Raw genomic sequence first — 14,180 nt, 5'->3', positions numbered from 1 at the left:
ATATGCATGCCAAGAGTCACATAACTGTGCTCTTCTTTCAAATTCAAGAATGTGAATATTGCTCCATGTAAGAAATAAAGGATGATCCATTCAATATAGTTCATAGATACCTTTTTCCTAAAAAAAAAAAAAAAAAAAAAGATACCTTTTTCCTAATATGGCACCAAAATGGATAGTTTGCTACCTCTGAGGTAAATCTGTTAGAAATTTCTAAAAACCTAGAGAAAACCACGTCAGCTCCAGAGGTTCCCATGCAGTTTAGGAGGTCAGTACCAGGTGGCAGGACCTGACCCACTTTCATTCCCTCTCAGACCTTTTGCCTGTCATCTGCCAACCTTAAGCTATCTGTCCCAAACTTTTACCCAAAGATAAAAAGAGAAAGCTTATAATTCATTACAGTTCATTAAAATGAAAATAAAATTTATTTTGCATCAAAATGAAGAAAATACATTTATTATTAGCATATAAATGGTATTTTTAATGTCACTCTGCCTCAAAATCACTTACATTTTCAATGATCACAGCACACAAAATTAATTTTTGATAGCCTTTTGTGATTTGGCTGAAAATTCTTATTTCTTTTTGTGCTTTAAACAGCAAACTGTATCCACTGCTATTCATAGCAAATTTTAGATAATGAAGCAATTAAAAATACATGGATTTAAGATCTTATCTCATTTTTCCTTTGGCCTATTTCTGCTTCATTATTCATGAAGGGATATGTTTAATTCAGAGTTAGTAATTGCAGATATATCTAGTATAAATTGTGCCTCATATTCTTTACCCATTTCAATTTATTTTAGCAAATAGATCTCTATTTGAAAAAAGTAGTTGAGAGAGGGGAGAGTATGATAAAAATGCAGAAATTTGTGTGTGTGCGTGTGTGCATGCGTGTGTGTGTGTGTGTGTGTGTTGATTGGCATATCCAAACCAGATCTCAAAAATGTTACCAAAGGATTTGCCAAGAGCTGAGCACTGTGCTGGACAATCACACATGGCATTTCAATCAATCCTAAGAGTAATCTTACACAGGAGGTACAATTAATACTCCTGTTTCTTAAGTATGGAAACCAAGGCTCAGAAAGTTTACAAAACTGGCTAGAAGTCACAGAGTTAGAAGTGACAGAGAACTGGGGTCACAACCTGGCTTGTCTGCCTCTAGGGCCTATATATCCAACATCCCATTACACTGTTTCTTGTGATTTGGGGCTACATGCTCTGAACCTTGAAGCCACTGGTCAAAGGCTTTTGAAATCCCTCTGTTGCTTCACCACATAGCATCCCCACTTCATCAAGTTACTGGTCCAAGGAGCTTGCCACCTACTTGGTTCCCATGAACCCAAAATATATTTTAGGAATTTATCCTAGGGAAGTAACAGAACACATACACATGGTTTCTTGTAATGCAACTGGTCACAGGGCATGATCTACCAGTAAAAAAAGAGAAAAAGAGAAAACAGGGAAGAAAAGAAAAGGAAAAGAAGTAGCCTAGAACAATTCTATTATAGGTTAAATAAATTCTGAGGTTCTTATTTAGTGTTATACTCTGGAGCCATTAAAAATAACGATGAGAATCTAATTTCCTGGCATGCAGAAATGTTCTTGGTAGACTGCTAGGTAAAAATAGCAGGTGGATGAGACAGTATGTGCAATGTGCTCCTATTTTTAGTAAACATAAGATACATGTACACACATGTGTAAGAGGAGAGTGAGAATCTGGAACAGTGCTGTCCAAGGGAAAGTCACATATGTAATTTATTTTTAAAGATTTTTAAAATTTAGAGACAGAGCATGAGCAGGAAGGGCAGAGGGAGAGGGAGAGAGAAGCCTAAGCAGAGTCCGTGTAGAGCCGTCATGAGGTTCCATCTCATGACCCTGAGATCACCAGCTGAGATGAAACCAAGAGTCAGATGTTCAACTGTGCCACCCAGGCACCCCCATATATGTAATTTAAAATTTTCTAATAGCTGAATTAAAAAGTAAAGTGAGGGACCCCTAGGTTGCTCAGTCAGTTAAACGACTGACCGTTGGCTTTGGCTCAGGTCATGACCCAGGGTCGTGAGATTGGACCTCACATGGAGCTCCACGTGGGGACATGGAGCCTGCTTGCGACTCTCTCTTCCACGCTCTCTGCTCCTTCCCCCTGTTCTCTCTCTCAAATAAATAAATAAATCATAAAAAAAATTAATAAAGTGAATCGGTGAAATTAACTTAATAATGTATTTCCTTTATCCCCAAATATCTAACATATAATCATTTCAACCCAACCAATCTAAAATTATTAATCAGATATTTTACCTTTTTTTTTTTTTCATAGAAATCTTTGGATTCTAGCCCAGATCATGAGTTCTCCTCCAGTATAACATTGTCCATGTGGTGCTTTTTCTGTAGTGGCAAAATATCACCCTAATTACTTAATTATACTTTGGGGTGATCATGTTGACACTGCTCCTGAAAAAGAGCACTTTAATTAAATGGAAAATGTCTTTGCTGATTCTTTTACTCTATCAACACATTGCATTAATCCCCCACTATGCACTCCATTCTAGGTCCTGGTGTTGCAGGAAAGAACACAATAGGTGAGATCACCACCCTTACAAGACATGAGTTCTTTTTTTTTTTTTTTTTTTTTTTATAAGATGTGTCTTATGAACCTAACTTACAGTCCATTTTTGTAAACATTCCATGTGTTACTTTATTTTTTTTTAATATTTTTTTTAAATTTTTTATTTATTTATGATAGCCACAGAGAGAGAGAGAGAGGCGCAGAGACACAGGCAGAGGGAGAAGCAGGCTCCATGCACCGGGAGCCCGACGTGGGATTCGATCCCGGGTCTCCAGGATCGCGCCCTGGGCCAAAGGCAGGCGCCAAACCGCTGCGCCACCCAGGGATCCCACAAGACATGAGTTCTGGCAGTGGAGACAGATTAAAAAAAAAAAAAACGTGAACAGAAAAATATTCAGTATGGCAGGTGTTGATGAGAGCTGCAGAGACAAAGGAGGAAAGCAAGACCAAGGTGGGTTTATAAGGAATGGTCAGAGAAGGTGTCTCCAATATGGTGACCTTGTGCACAGATGTGATGGAAGGGACAGAACAATCCTGAAGCTATTTGAGGGATAGTCATCTGACAAGTGCAAAGGCCCTGGGGTAAGAATGAATTTGACATGACTGAGGGACCATGAGGGGCCACAGTGGCTGGAACAGAGCTTCTTCTACCATTTCTGGAAGTGTGAGGCAGAGGTTGAGTTAGGGGTCAAGTGGACTTGAGATATCTAATGGCAAATTTTGAGGTATTGGTATTGCTGTGTTAGAACCCCTCTTGGCCACCTCTAAGTGTTGATAATGACAGACATATTAAGGAACACCAGAAAAGGAAGCTGTGACTACTTGGGTCCACACAGTACAGAGAGAAGAGAACAGCCTTGAGATAGAGAATGTGAATGACCAGGAGAGTAACAGGGGAGGGGAAATGTGGGAACTTGCAGGCAGACGTGATCAAGAGGAACAGAAACCCTGATGATTCCACAAAAATCTTTGGAGGTTGTTAGACTCACAGGACTTGGGATGGCAGCGTAGGCCAAATATATTTAAAACTCAAAGGATGGGGTGACTCTAGCCTACATCTGCCTGGACAAACTTAGGACACTAGGTATTTGGAGAATAATATTCTTTTAATTTGGTTTATTTTTAGTGGATGTGTCCTGTGGGTTTTTAAAAAATTATTTTTCTAAAGATTTTATTTATTTATTCATGAGAGATGCACAGAGAGAGGCAGAGATACAGGCAGAGGGAGAAGCAGGCTCCCTGTGGGGAGCCCGATATGGGACTTGATCCCGGGACTCCGGGATCACGCCCCGAGCGGAAGACAGAGGCTCAACCACTGAGCCACCCAGGTGCCCTTGTCCTGTGGTTTAAACCTGACTTACAAACTCTGTGTGTGTGTGTGTGTGTGTGTGTGTTTTTTAATGTACGCTTAATAATAGATTGGTGGGTGAAAAGCAAAAGTATGCCTCATGAATAGGCTTTTTCAAATAGTGCATTTCCTTGGCATACATGAGTGTTATTTGGGATAGAAGAAAGCTTGATTTATGGAAATCCTCCTTATGCTACAGAGATGCAGAATCAAGGGATGTTGGTTCTGCCGCCGCAGCATGCAAATGACCATTTCTAGCAATTCTTTAGAGTGCACGTTTCTCGAGAGCAGAGAAGGATGGTGTCCAAAAAATAGGTAGGATCTAGTGTGCATGCCAATTGTTCGTATCGCCAGAAAGCCAAGCCATCTGGATGTCCTCCTAATACACTCTCTCCTTCACCCAGAGTAAATCTCTGTCATCATGCGTAAGCGTTAGAACATAATCTCCGTGTTCCAGTCTTGGCTGGTCACTGACTGTCTTGGGAAGGTTACCATAAATCTCCTGAGTCTCAGTTTCCCCTCCTGGAAGGAGAGAATAATTATTAAAATGAGGTTAAGTATGGTTGGACTCGGGATCAAAGAGGGGAACGCTTAGAAAATCTGGCCAATGGCAAACTTTTTTTTTTTTTTTTTTTTTTTTAGATTTTATGTATTTATTCATGAGAGACACACAGAGAGAGGCAGAGACACAGGCAGAGGGAGAAACAGGCTCCCTGTAGGGAGCCTGATGCGGGACTGGATCCTCGGTCTCCAGGATCAGGCTCTGGGCCAAAGACAGAAAATCTCAACCACCGAGCCACCCAGTTGCCCCCAACAGCAAACTCTTAATAAAGGTTAGTAATACAGAAATGCAAGCATCTAGAGCATCAGCAGAGAGCTACCTGTAGTTTATTTTGTTTCTTTTCCTTCTTTTTCTCCCTAGAGAAAAATGACAGGGACTCACTTTCCAAGAAATTACACTATGTTCAATGACTTCCCATCAAGAGTAAGCAATGTTCCGTATCCTGCCATTGGTAAGTATCAAATGGGCCCATGTCAGACAAGGCATGGCTTTTAATCTCCCTTTATTTGCCATGTCACTTGTCAGTGACCTTGACTGTTGCCGGCTGCCTCGTGTTCTGCAGTTTACTGATAAGTGTGTTCACGGCTTTTGAAGTCATGTCTGCCGAAAACCACATCTGGTTCACCGCCGCCTCAACAGACACACAATGAAATATAAAGGCTAAGTCTGCGGTGTACATGATCCATGTCTGTTTCCCCAGAGGATTCCAGATGGAGCGAACTCCGCAGAGGCAGGGCCTGACCGCCGGCGACTCTGGCGGGGAGGAGTGAGCAGGGGGTGTGAGCTGAGGCCTTTGCTGAACTGGGCAGGGTCCTGTGGTCTCAGACAAGGGAGAGGAGAGGGAGCTCCCATTTCGGGGGGTGGGGGGTGGTGCTCTGCAGCAGCCCTCCCTCCCCATTTAGTCCACTGGGGACTTTTGTGCAGACCTAGGCTGAGATTTCTCAAACACAATGACCTTGCCCACCCTGGCTGTCTCACTTGGTAAATGCAGTGTAGACACTGGGGTGGGGAGAAGTGCAGCGCTGCAGGGGCGGTATTTTATACCCCGTGAGGGCTGTGTGATGGTGTGTGACATTGAAAGTCGGATGAAAACATCAGCTGTCATTTATTGAGCTTGTACTGTACGTTGGATGCTAGTCCTGATTGCTTTCCCTGCCTAGACATCATCCTGCGAGGTAGCTGTGGGCGACAGGATGTCCATTTTACGGATTTGGAAATTGAAACTCAAAGAGGTAAAGGAAGCACCTTGCCCAAAGGTGATCGGTCCTTAGAACTTCACATTTTTTTAAAAGAGTTTTTTGTTTTAATTTTATTTATTTATTCATGAGAGACAGAGAGAGAGAGAGAGAGAGAGAGAGAGGCAGAGACACAGGCAGAGGGAGAAGCAGGCTCCCTGCAGGGAGCCCGATGCGGGACTCGGGACTCGATCCGATCCCGGGTCTCCAGGATCAGGCCCTGGGCCGAAGGCGGTGCTAAACTGCTGAGCCACCCGGGCTGCCCCAGAACTTTTCAAATTTTTGACTGTATATCTCACTTATGATAAGTGTATGCTTAGCAGCTTAGGGGCAAGGTCCTAGCGAACACACGTTCGCTGCTGGACGCTGCCAATCCATTTTCTAAGGTCATTTTATCAATCCAGGCAATGGAGCCAGGTTTGAAGGTGAGTTGATTCCTGTGCTCACGTTTGTTTTTGTTTTTGTTTTTTTTTTTTTAGATTTTATTTATTTATTCATGAGAAACACAGAGACGGGGGAGAGAGAGAGAGAGAGAGGCAGGGACACAGGCAGAGGGGGAAGCAGGCTCCATGCAGGGAGCCGACATGGGACTGGATCCCAGGTCTCCAGGATCAGGCCCTGGGCTGAAGGCAGCACTAAACCTCTGAGCCACCCGGGCTGCCCTGCGCTCATGTTTTTAATTAGTTGAAATATATCCCACCAGAGGGCCTGGTACAAATAATGAGGACTTTCCAGGAAACCTTTGCTCCTGGCAAGTAGAAGGTTTTGTAGGGGAGGCTGTTTTGTTTTGTAAACATTTGTATTAACATAAAGCAACGTGCATAAACCTCAAGAGAACAGCTCATTGAATTTGTATAAAGTGATTACTCCCATGAGAACAGCGCCTGATCCAGGCATAGAACATTCCTAACACCCCCAACAGCTTTCCTCCAACTTCGTTCTTATTTAAGATTATCATTGCTCTCTTGATCCTTTGCATTTCCATATGCATTTTAGAATCCTGTAGTCCCTTCCCGCTGGGATTTTGAATGAGATTGTTCTAAATTTAAGAATTTTGTTAATTTGGTGTTTTTTTTTTTGTTGTTGTTGTTGTTTTTTCTCTCCTTCACTCAAAAGAATTCACTAGTAAAGTCGTTTGGGTTGGGAGAGAGAGAGAGAGAGTGTGTGTGTGTGTAGGAGGGATGGATTTTTTTTAAATTTTTTTTTAATAAAATAATTTTTTATTAGTGTTCAATTTACCAACATACAGGGAGGGATGGATTATAACTGTAGATACAGTTTCTTTATTAGCTAAAGGAGTGTTCAGGTTTTCTGATGTTTCTCATGTCATTTTTGCTAAGTTGTTTATAAAGAAATATTTGGATTTCATCTACATTTTTCAAATCTATTGGCTTCGGACTGTGCATGAAGGGATTACTTTATGTGATCGAAATAATTCTGAGCCTTGATTGTGGCAGTATTGACACGGGTGGGATGATGCATTTGTCAAGATTTATTTAACTGTACGCTTAAAATGGGTACATTTTATGATTTCACCTATAATTTTGGAAAAGATTAAAAAGTACAGTAAAATAAAATGTCGGTAGTAAAATGGGATGTGCAGAGGGCTTACACTGACATAACCACTTGGGGGAAACCACTTAGAAATATCTTTAAAAACTGAAAATGTATAGATGCCATCCCTTAAACCTTCCACGTCTAAGTATATGCTTTAGGGAAATTCTCCTGTATATGCTCAAGGAGATAGTACAGCATTTACTGCAGCGATGTTTGTAAGAGGAAAAAAAAAAGTGAAAAAAATGTTATCCTATTCAGAATGTAAGTGGCGGTAAATTCTCACAGTAGACTAGTATATCACTTTTAAACATAGTGATTTAGAACTACCCGTCTCCATCTCGATAAATCTTGCAAACAAATGATTTTTTTCTTAAGTTGCAGAAGGAACACCATAGTTGGTGCCATTTATCTCCATTTTTAGAAAGATCAGTGTTCTTCCCTCCTCACCCCACCCCCATTGTAAGAGATTGAGTTGGGCACAGGGAATGGTAGAATAAAGAGGTCCGTGCAGGGAGCTGTGACCACATCTAACTACGCAGCTTCCAGGAATCTTCCCTAAGGGTAGCTGATAAACCTCCAGCTCTTCTGCTCCTCTTGCTCTTCCCCTTGGCCTTCTCTATCAGGTTTCCCGGGGCATAAACTGAGTATTCCCTCACTGCTCTTGGGGGCCAGAAGTCCTATCAGCATAGCTGTGCTCCCTCGGTGGCCCCAGGGGAGAATCTGTTCCATGCCTTTCTCCCAGCTTCTGGTGTCGCTGGCAGTCCTTGGAATTCCTTGGCTTACAGACACATCATTCCAATATCTGCCTCTGTCTTCCCATGACGTTCCTCCCTATGTGTCTAAATCTTTCCAGGATTTAGAGAACACTGGTCATATTGGACTAGGACCCACAGTAATGCGTCTTAACTTGATTACGTTTGCAGAAACCTCATTTCCAAATCAGGTCACATTGACACATCCTGGGGGTTAGGACATCAACATATCTTTTTGGTAGACACAGTTCAACTGACAACAACTTCTTCTCTTTGCTGTATTTCATCTCTACCCCTTCTATCCCTTTCTATTGGCTGGAATATGGGTGTGAAGGCAGGAGCTAGAATGGCCATCCTGGACCAAGAAATAAATTTTAGAATGGAATCCATGCATGGAAGAGCTGTAAGGTAGAAGGAAGCTGGGTTCTTGAATCATAAAGAAGCCATAGCAGGTCTGGACTCTTTACCAAGACTTTTATATGAGAGAGATATAAATATCTATCTTTAAAGACCCTCCTTCCCCTCTTCCCGGGGCACCTGGGTGGCTCAGTTGGTTAAACATCTGCCTTCAACTCAGGTCATGATCCTGGAGTTCTGAGATCAAGTCCCACATTTGGCTCCCTGCTCAATGGGGGAGCCTACTTCTCCCTCTCCCACTGCCTGCAGCTCCCCCTGCTTGTGTTCTCTCTCTGACAATTAAATAAATAAAATCTTAAAAAAAAAAAAACACCTCTTCCCCTTACTTCAGGGTTTTTTGTTGTGTGTGTGTGTGTTTTAAGATTTTGTTTATTTGTCAGAGAGAGCATGAGCACAAGCAGAAGCCTGGGATCATGATCTGAACCGAAGGCAGATGCTTAACCAACTGAGCCACCCAGTTGTCCCTTAGGGTTTCTTTTCACTTGTGGCCAAACCTAATCTTAACACACACACACACACACACACACACACACACACACACACACACACAGAAACATAGGCATAACTTATTGGAACCTAAGTGGGAATGTACCAGTTATGTGAACACAGAGAGAATAGAATGGGAAATGATCATCAATGAGAATATTAACTTCCTCTGTAATGTTTTACTTCTATTAACAGAAAGATAAAGCAAATAGAGCAAATGTTTAAATAGCTAATGAACTCTAGGAAGTGGGGACCATTGTCATAAGTCGTGATAACTTTAGTTCTTGAATTATGAATTTTTAAAACATAGCCCCCTAAATCCGCCCCCTAAAACTAAGAAGACTCTATCCATACCTTTCACTTGAGTCACGTTGATTGACCTGGAATTCCCTGAACCCACTGGCTATTTTCTTACTTGTCTGAATACACTGTTTCCCCTCACTGATGTGCACTTCTGGCCTTTTTCACCAGGTTCACTCTTCTATGCCTTCCAGATCTCAGCTCCGAGCCATATAACAGGTGTCAGGGCAACTGAGGAGCCATTTAGAGAACCAACAGAAGTTAGATTCCTACCTATCAGATTCCAGAATAAAAGCCCAAGTGAGTGATACATTTTTCATAATTATTCGAATGACAAAAGTAGTGCTTGCTCATTGTACAGAACCCAAAGCCCAGCATTATAAGAGTACATAAAAGTAAAAAGTTGAAACCCATCCTTTATCATCTCCATTGTGTCCTAGAGGCAACTCATTTGAATCAAGATTTAAATATTTAAAAAACCAAACTATAAAGCATTAGGTGAAATAACAGGAGAGTCTTTAAAAAATCTAATGGTAAGGAATGACTTTCTTAGGCAGAACAAAGGCAGAAACTTTAAATCACCAGACTTGTTTTTCTGTGAGAAAAACCATTTTCAAACTGCCGTGTGAGTGAAAAGATGGGAAAATATTTGTAACATACACGATGGGCCAGAATGACGATATTCTTTGTATATAAAGAGATAGTTTGAATTAATGTAGAAGGAAAAGATGCAAGAAGGAAACTTGTTACACCGAAGCATTGTTGATATACAATATTAGCAAACAGGCAATTTTGAAAGGCCAAAGTAAGCACAACTTGCATATTTAACAATACATGATAATACCTACCGATGGGGAGCCTGTGGGAGAAATTGGCAAGTTTGTGTAGCACCGATGGAATTGAAAATGAGCAAAACCTGTAGGGGGAAATCTGGCCCTGTATGTCAAAGCCTTAAAAAGATCTGTGATTTTTGACTCAGTGATTTCACTGCTTGGCATTCATTCTGAGAAAATAAAGGAGGGTATGTGCAAAAAATTAAGCTATAAACATTTACCACACGGTTGTTGATAGTAGCAAGGAAAATTGTAAACCGCCCAAATGTCCACATTGAGAGTCTTCATGAAGCCAATTATGGTACATTCATTTAACGGAATAATCTGAAGATGATTAAAGTGATTTACTCTCGGGGGAAGATGTTCACAATGTATCAAATGAAAAATAAATGGATTTAAAAATAGCATGGATTGCATGGCCCAGCTTTTCAAAGAGGGTATGTACGTACAGACAGACAAAAAACTAGGATACCCATCACTTGTGTGTGTTTGTGTGCATGTGGTTGTGTGTGAGAGGGAATTGTTTCAGAGTTGTGGGTTTTTTTTTTTTTAAGATTTTATTTATTTATTCATGAGAGACACAGAGAGAGAGGCAGAGACAGAGGCAGAAGGAGAAGCAGGCTCCCTGTAGGGAACCCGATGCGGGACTTGATCCTGGGACCCCGGGATCATGACCTGAGCCAAAGGCAGATGCTCAACCGCTGAGCCACCCAGGTGCCCCTCAGAGTTGGTGCTTTTTATTTTCTATTTATTTATCTATATGTTTACAATGAGGAAAAAATGAAAACAAGTCTCAGGTGAAGCCTTAGGTCCTTTGAGAAGATTCTCTGTCCCCCGGTCCTCGGAAGTGCACCCCCTGTGCTTTCAGGGTGCATTCTCTGGGAGTGGGGGGCTGGCATGGTAGGCTAAGCTGAGACCCCATGCCTTCTGTCTTTCCTCGCTAGACGGTAACTTTCTTCAGCAAAAGCACCGTATCTTGTATCTCGTCCAGTGTTTGTGGAATCAGGTGAATTAAGAACAGCTTCTTGGGGATCCCTGGGTGGCTCAGCAGTTTAGCACCTGCCATCGGCCCAGGGTGTGATCCTGGAGTCCCAGGATCAAGTCCCCCATCAGGCTCCCTGCATGGAGCCTGCTTCTCCCTCTGCCTGTGTCTCTGCCTCTCTCTCTCTCTTTCTCTCTCTCTGTGTCTCTCATGAATAAATAAATAAAATCTTAAAAAAAAAAAAAAAGAACAGCCTCTCATTCAATTTTTTTAAAGTCAAGGTTTTACTTGCCAGTGTTCCACGGCTTCATGACCGAGTTGTAAAAAATGAAAATCATGAATTATCTGAGCTGGCATGATTCATTTCTCCAAGCCCTGATTATGGGGCTCAAATAACTGAAGTTGAGAGAGATGCTGTGGCTTAGCCTATGTCACCCAGCCAGTTGGGGACCGGCCAGGACGAGACCTGGGCTCACTACTGTCCTTCTGGGGGTTCGTTCTCATAGCACTTTGCTCACAGCCCTGCAGATTGCCTGTTTTCTGAAGGAATCAGACACACAGCCGGTTTCCAAAGGGGATGACATTTCTGGGTCGGGCAGGTGTGGTGCAGTGAGAAAGGAAGAACTCTGAGTATCAGTGTGAAACAGGAGTCACAGCTTGGTTTTAGGATGTCCCATCCTGTCCCCAAGCCCTGAAATCCAGGGAGAGAGAGAGAGAGAGAGAGAGAGAGAGAGAGAGAGAGAGTGTGTGTGTGTGTGTGTGTGTGTGTGTATCTTTGGGGAAGAAGATGCAAGAAAGCTTCCCAGCAGGCAGCATAGTGAACTCAGCCCCTCCAACCACGCCCCCCCCAGACGCCGCCCCCAAGCCTGTTGCTTTCTTTTCTTCTAGTTATGCCTTGATGCTTTCCTTCCCAGCTCTAGAATTTGCGGGGTCATTGCACCTCTGTTTCCACCTCACTTCGTCTGAATAGCCACAGTGTCAGTGAGTGAATTCAGACTCCCAGCTGGGGGCCCCAGAGAGTTTATTTCTGAAAATGGACCTGTCTCCACACTTAATGCAGTCTCTGGAAACCCAGCCTCTGAGCAAATGGCTAGAAAGTGAGTCGAGGCAACCAAGCAGCTGGCCCATACAGGTTTTCTGTATTAACACATGTTCTCATTGTAAATCCTCACAACAACCCTGTGAGGACGCTGAAGCTACTGTCCCCATTTTACAGGTGAGAACGCTGAGGCTTGGAGAGGAGAAGGGACCTGCCTGGGGTTCTAGAACAGCGAGGGGCCGAGACAGGCTGGGAAGCCTAGTGTTCTAGTTGCGAGGAGGTGAAATACGCCCTCCCCTTTCCGACAGATCACATCCACGGTGAACTTCAAGGTGGCCAACTGGAAAAAGTGGCTTCGGTGTTTCTGTAACACTTAAGAGTAAGTTACTAGAACCGAATTGGCGCTCGGCCTAAGCCCACAAGGCCTGATGAGAAATTCACTGTCGCTTTTTGGGGTCCCTTACCCCATCTTGGGGTTATGCAAATGTCTTGAGACGTGTGAGGTATTTAGAAAAGTAAAGTAAGGCTTGGTTCTGAGCTCCCTGAGGGCTCGTTGTTAATGGTGCTTTTCAGCTGTGACAGGGTGCTGTGGACGCTGGCTCTGGGCCATTTGTTCGGGATGCTTTAGAGATGCCCCCCTCAGAGCATCTTCTCCAGCCACCACAGACATAGCCACAGATGTCCACCCCGGTATTCTGGAGTCTTCCTTGCACTCACAAGTAGTCATCCCTGAGGCTTCCATCACTTGCAGTATCCTCAGTCCTAGTCTTGAGGACATACCATCCTAGAGTGAATGGATCATATCCTCTCTGTTGTAACTCCAGAACCATTCCCCTCTGCTGTTGACTTTTGGCACCCAAAGATCTGGGGCCCCAATGCCCTGCTCACCCTCTTAAGATGCAGATAGAATTCTTTTTTTTAAAAAAGATTTTATTTGTTCATGAGAGACACAGAGAGAGGCAGAGACATAGGCAGAGGGAGAAGCAGGCTCCATGCAGGGAGCCCAATGTGGGACTCGATCCCAGGACCCCAGGATCACCACCTGAGCCAAAGGCAGACACTCAACCACTGAGCCACCCAGGTGCCCCAGAGTAGAGGTAGAATTTTTATCATCCTCTCAATTATTATTATTTGTGTATGTCTCAAGGCATAGCTGGCATACAGTGAAATGCACGAGTTTGCAGCTTGGTGGACTTATGCGTAGGCATATGCCTTATTGTAACCATCGCCTGGGTCTGGCCATGAACCATGAACCATGAACCAGATGAGATTTTTCTTCATCTCAGAAAAATCCCTCATGACCTTTTCTGCTTTGTCCCCCTACCCTTGGATGTAGCCCCTGTATGACTTCAATCACTGTGGATTAGCTTTGTCTCTTTGCTATTTACATAAACTGAATCATACAGTAGACAGTCTTTTGTGTCTAGCTTCTGTTGCTCAACATAATGTTTTTTGGAAATCATCTGCGTGATACTTTCCCATATTTCATTCTATTTTATTTGATGATGAGTATTACATTGTATGAATATACCTCAGTTATCTGTTTTCCTGATCACAGACATTTGCATTGTTTCCGGGTGAGACTATGTTGAATTAAGCTTCTGTGAACCTTCTCGTACAAATCTTTTCGTGGACATATGTACTTGTTTCTCTTGAGTCTCATCCTAGGACTGGAACTGCAGGATCTTGGGGGTGGGAGTATGTTTGATTTTATTAGAAACTGCCAGATTATTTTCCATAGTGACTGAAGTGTTTTGCACTCCCACCAGCAATGAGTGGGAGTTCCAGTTGCTCTACATTTTTGCCAATACTTCTCTCCTTTTTTATTCTATCTCAGCTTGTGGGGAAGCAGAACACCCTTCACTTCTCCATGAGTTACCCCAAATTTTCAAATAAAGATTTTTCATTTCGACCCTAGATGTCTTCCACCTGTCATCTCTCCTTCCTGGTACTCTATCCCAAACCTTGACTTTCTTTAGGACTGCTTGGGAAGGAATAGAAATCAAGTAGCCATCCCTTGTGAAATTCAAAGTAAACTGTGTCGTTGAAAACTAGGTACAAGAAGGGCTCAATTTGGATGCAGTCCAGAAGTCTAGGATTCTG

General features: G+C 42.8%; 1 long non-coding RNA gene across 2 annotated transcripts in view; it reads left to right on the top strand.

Annotated features, from left to right (window-relative positions):
* Positions 1-14,180, top strand: part of LOC144319052 (uncharacterized) — a 431,793-nt gene that overhangs the window by 334,120 nt on the left and 83,493 nt on the right. For both annotated transcript variants that reach the window (XR_013384970.1, XR_013384969.1), the window contains one exon: positions 4,837-4,927. This is a non-coding gene — a long non-coding RNA (uncharacterized LOC144319052). The remainder of the gene's footprint in view (positions 1-4,836; positions 4,928-14,180) is intronic.

This window comes from Canis aureus, chromosome 8, assembly GCF_053574225.1.
Source record: "Canis aureus isolate CA01 chromosome 8, VMU_Caureus_v.1.0, whole genome shotgun sequence".
NCBI classification, from domain to species: domain Eukaryota; kingdom Metazoa; phylum Chordata; class Mammalia; order Carnivora; family Canidae; genus Canis; species Canis aureus.
The sequence above is the reverse complement of the archived record's forward strand: the minus strand, read 5'-3'. Positions and strand labels throughout refer to the sequence as shown.